At 36.6% G+C, this 5,738-nt stretch overlaps 1 pseudogene; it reads right to left on the minus strand.

Moving 5' to 3' along the window:
• Positions 1-792: 792 nt before the first annotated feature.
• LOC145157533 (mitochondrial dicarboxylate/tricarboxylate transporter DTC-like) lies at positions 793-3,375 on the minus strand (annotated as a pseudogene).
• Between the last annotated feature and the right edge of the window lie 2,363 nt (positions 3,376-5,738).

The following is a 5,738-nucleotide window of genomic DNA, read 5'->3' on the forward strand; positions in this document are numbered from 1 at the left end:
ATTCCACCAAGAGAGGGCCCCATCGGTGAAAGTGCAGTCAGCGTATTTGACTTTGTTCTCTTCCGGACAAGCACATATTTCGAATACCGACTCAGTTTTCTCGAACCACCTGTTTAAGGCGATGACGCCTCCTTCGCCATAAAATGCTTTGGGTTTGCAGTTCGAGAAGTCCTTATAGGAGCATCCTCTTGGTCGACCATGGCTGTCGCCTTGGTTGGAACTATGATTACTGATTCCAGGCCCAGAGGCACCGTTGGAGCTAAACAGTGCTATAGCAGCGGTTACAGCAGCCGTCACCGCAGCTTGAAAGACCGCAGTATCCATCTGAGGTGGTGGAGATGGTGGCGGTGGTGTTGTTGTTGTGTTTTTGAAGCGTCTGTTAGATTTGCGCGGAGGCATTTTTCTGCTATAAAATTTAAAGATGAAACGATGATAAGTTTATAGCAGTGGTTACAAACGGACTATGTCATTTTGGTTCCATTCGTGTTATGTTCCGACTTTAGTGTATTGTGTAAGAAACTCGTGATGGAAGTCTACTATAGTAAATTGAGCGATTAATATTTTATATACGAAATTAATAGTGTCATTCCAATCAAATAAATGCTTGTCAGTTTCATTGATATATTCTTAATACAAAGAGTTGGGAAAATTTGACCTTTTTAAACAGGTCTACAATACATCAATGTTTAAAGGAAAATCTTGATAGCATTTCGATCCCTTGAATAGCGTAGATACTTAATCACAGGGTCGAGTTTACATAGGTAAAGGTAGCATTAACACTTATCCGTAGTCCTAGTCTACATCGATCTTCTGTATTTGTATTTTCAAAAAGTCAAAGGGTAAACTACATGCAGCAGCAAAGAACCTTGATATAGAACTTGTCCCTGAAATCATTCCCAAAATTAAAAAATCATTTAGTTCTGTTTTAGTAGTTTTATTACAGTTTTATGGTTTTATGGTTTTGTGATTTGATCTTACCTACAATTGTAGCTGCTTCACAAAACCAAGATTGTCTTTGAAGAACTCAACACTTTGATCATAGGAAGCAAGCATGCCCATGTTCAATGCCATTGCCCTAACCACAGTGGGACCAACACCTTTCCAGAGAGCTAAAACTCCTTCATCTGCAGTGATTCTGTAGAGGGCATGGAATGCGTTTGTGTAGTTACTACGTTGGGTTGGCATCAACTTGCATATGGATGAGTACCAGCTCAGCAGCGCTTCCTACACAGGCTCCGATTGCACCAGCTGTCAGCCCGCAGAGAGATTTTTGATATAAAGGTAGTGGCTTTCCATCGTTGGCTTCATGTGCCTTGTTTGTCAGAATCCTATCAAGTAATTAAAGAGTCACATAAACAACGAAAAACAATAAATCTGTGTTTTTTTGGTTAATAAACCATTAATGGTGTACCTGAATGTACCAAGTCTGGCTGTTGTGTATGTAGCTTGTCTAAGTAATCCATCAGAAAGAACCCACTTAGTAAAACTTGTAATCAAACCAAGCCAATCACGATCTAACCAAGCTCAACTAGTTTATATTTAAAATGCTCGAGCTTAATAAACAAATATACAAACAATGTTGTAGGGCTTAATTAAAGAAACTTCAGATGCACCCATGACGGAATTTGTTGCCTCATTATATATATAAGAGCTTATCTTTATTAGCAGTTGAACATTGAAGCGCTGTGGGAAGATAGTAAGAAGCAAGCGAAACACATCTGTTCACATATTTAATATGTTAGTTATTTCTTATATTTTTTACAAATATGCAAAGTGGGGTAAGGTGAATAGTAAATAATTATATTGATCATATATCTTTGATAGATGAAAAGTTATTAATATAGATAAGTGTTCTTATTATCCACGTTGTAATAATGGTTTTTTAAATAGATACTAAACATACAAATGGTTTCTAAGACGTTATTTTTATTAATAAAAAATTTATTTGATTTGAATCCAAAAGCTTCATCCATTGTGCATGGTATTTTTTCATCAAAGAGTAAGAAAAGAAATTCTAGCCTGGACCAATCTTTCGACATAAGTGCAGCAACAATTCTTTCTTCTGAGTATAAATTCTACAATATTATATATATATATATATATATATATATATATATATATATATATATATATATATATATATATATATATATATATATATATTCGGGTATTAAACGGACGGATAGTGCCATACCCACCCCCGACCCGTCCCCACTTCGGGTATGAATTTTAAGACCCATCCCCGCCCCGTTACCCGTTATGGCGGGTAATAGCAGCCCCGTTAGGGTCGGTTATCCACGGGTACCCGAATCCGCGAGTCAAATTAGCATCCTTACAAATCTAAGCATTAGATCATTTGAAATTATCAGATCAACAGAGACACAGAAGAGGACAAACCTTATAGAAGGCACCGACTCCCTCATTCATCAGCATAGTCTTAGTCACATCGCCTGCAGATCATTGACCCAATTGAATTCTCAGCTATAAATACCAAATCATGTAAACGATATTAGATCAAGCATAATATACAGATCAAATAAATGGTTAGAAGAAGATTTGATTGATTCAACGTGAGACAAGCAATCAGGTCAACATGCTACAAGATCAAATAATGCGTGCAGCACAAGCACAATCACGTGCAGATGCTGCAAGATCAAATAACGCAGTTGATCAGATTCTTCTCAAGCATCAGATCTTGAATGAACTTCACCGGTGTTCACAACATGTTGATCCATCATTGATAGAGCATCTGATTCAAGCAAAGTATGGTCGTCAAAGTCAAAGAAAAGGACATCCAAACGAGTTGTTGGAGCTCATTGCACATGCGAAGCACGGCCAGATGGAACATCATATGCTTCAACAGGAGCAGTTTCAGGGAAGGCAGCAACTGCCTTTGCCTTTGGGTTTAAGGCAGAGGATGGAGATGGAAGAAGAGAGGCGTCTTGGTTCTGTCTGGCCTGGGCCTGTTGATGAAACCACTTAGTTTCTAAGAAGTGCTAGTGGGATTCACCGAGTCAATTCCAGTGGCCTCAACCCTTTAGATGTTTATCAGCAACAACAGAGACTGCCTTCAGACGAGTTGAGTTATTTTGAGCGGAATCTTTCAATGCAAGAGAGACTTCAGAAGAGTGTTTATGAACGCTCGTTATATATGCCAGGTGGTGGTCCTCCAATGAACCTTGATGTTAATTCCATGGGTCGAGTTAATCTGAATATGCAGGATCCAAGCAAGAGAGACTCTACAGTTGCCATATAGCTCACTTCTACAACTCATACATATAAAATCGTTGTCATATACGAATCCAAGCTAAAAATGCCTAAATTACCCTTTCCTAAAGAAAAAGAAGAAGAAGACGACTTGAATTTCTTGTTCATAATTGAAAACGAAACTTAATTTAGGCTTCCACACTCCCATTCTCTATTTAAAACTTTTCACAGATATTCCAAACTATCCAAGTGTCCTAAGAGTTGCTACGACTCTTGCTTCTAGAGGTACAATCTGGGTTCACTCCTTTGATCCCTGCATACAATAACCCAGAGAAACTTTTGTAAGCTCTGATGAAACAAAGAGAAGTGGAACAAAGAGAACCTAAAAGATTCCAGTCACACGGACTAGAAGGTTAAATGTTGCACAAGATCATGAAATTAAGTTTTACCTGGTATTTGTTGGAGAGAATCGATTGAATGTAGGGTGAGAGAGCAACAACCGGTCTCTAGTCAACAACCCATCTATTTATATGGAACGTGGTTGAGAGAATCATGAAGGCGAACGTGGGGAGAATATGGAGGAGCATAGGAGAATGGGGGAGGGACGAAGAACGAATATAAAACGGTAAATAGGGAGATTTTGTGGTGAGCTGCCATATGAGGAAGCATCGAATGGCTGAAAACCATTGTAATACTTATAATTCTTAGGGCTCGCTATTAGGGAAATAAAGTTGACTCAAGGGCAGAAAATGGTGCAGAAAAGAGGATAGTTACCGTCGTTGACCTCTGTATGGCTGTAGAGCTCCAAAAATATGAAAGGGAGAAAGATCGACAACCACACAATCCTTTTAGGGTTTCTTTGGAAGAGGATTTTACAAAATACGAAGAAGAAGGAGGAGAGTATCAGGCGAGGTTTTCAAATTTTTTGGGATTTCATTCCCCCACTTGGCAACTAAAAAAATGGAAGAACGCGCATTCGTGAAAAAAAAAATATAAAACGACAGTTTTACACGACACACTTTTTTATGATAGGTGCCCTCCGTGCTTTTAATTTTTTTTGTTGGACACTAGTTTTAGGGCACGCATAAATGCGTGTCCTCTATCCTTCAAATTTTGGAAAACTGACATTGATTTTTAGGGCACGCACAAATGTGTGTCCTCTATCAGTGTGTGTCATTGTTTGCGTGTCATTAAAGGGTTGTTTTCTAGTAGTGTATATGTATATATATATATATATATATATATATATATATATATATATATATATATAGTATTACTTATTTAATCACACGTCAAAGTTCAACCCAATCCAATTAATTAGTTTATCAGTAAATCATATTTCACATACCATAATTAGTTAGTCATACTTCATAGTAGGTTACCAATGTCACACTTAATCATAATTTAACACAATCAACAAGAAAAAAATAAGCAATACTTAGTATTTTATCACACTTCAACACAATCATAGTTAGCAAATAAAATGGTTAAGCAAATTGACAGTAAATGATATTATAGTACTTCAAGTCTTCAAGAATATTTACAAGACAACGCATATATGGTTTCAATGGAAGTTGCCACAATCACAGAATCACAATTTTATTCAATGGAGTGACACAAAAGTTTTGGTTTGGGGTAAGAAAAAACAATTTTATTCAATAGAATGGCACAAAAAACGTTTTTTATGTAAAAAAAGCCCAAAAATGGAAGCTATCTAATAGCGCTTATAATACCGCTATTGTGATGACCACCACTATTTTGAAAATCAAGGTTCTTTAACTCCACTAACCGCTATATCACCGTGATTGACTACATAGGTGCTTAGTGCTTAATTGATAAGTGCTTAATGTGTTTTTATTTTCATGATAAGTGCTTAATTTTGTTTTGTTGCTTAATCAATAGTTGCTATGGGTTTGTATTGTAAAGTGCTTAATTGGTAAGTGCTTAATATGTTTTTATTTTCATGATAATATCATTTAAAAGTGATTAATATTATTAATGACTTAATTGTAATCATTATAACTTCAACTTATTAGGTAATATCATTGCGTGTTATATAATATGCTTAACTGGTAAAGTGCTTAATCGTAATCATCATAACAATATAAAGCATATTGTAAAATGTGAAACGTCCCAAATATAAGGCCCGAAAACTTTTCATTTTTAGATTAATAAAATAGTAAACCATATCATTGTCATAAACCAAGGTAAACAAATTGTATCAATACATCATCAATCATCAGAGTAAATAAAAAAATGCGAAATCGAGTGGTGTGTGCTCTGCAATCATCCTGGGCTCTTCCCTTTGGAACGAGAAGTATCTGAAACATAAACTGAAAACCGTAAGCACAAAGCTTAGTGAATTCCCTAAAATACCACATACCATACATAAACAAACACATAATGGGCCCCGCCCGAATGAGTGCATCATGCCCCGCAACTGAGAAAGGTGCCTAGTCTCTAGATCCACAAGCTCAAGATCCAACAAATCTTCTTCACCAAGTCATTCTTTTACCAAAGGCACCAACTAA

The sequence above is a fragment of the Lactuca virosa genome, chromosome 2, assembly GCF_052849685.1.
Source record: "Lactuca virosa cultivar CGN04683 chromosome 2, Lactuca_virosa_CGN04683_v6, whole genome shotgun sequence".
NCBI lineage: Eukaryota > Viridiplantae > Streptophyta > Magnoliopsida > Asterales > Asteraceae > Lactuca > Lactuca virosa.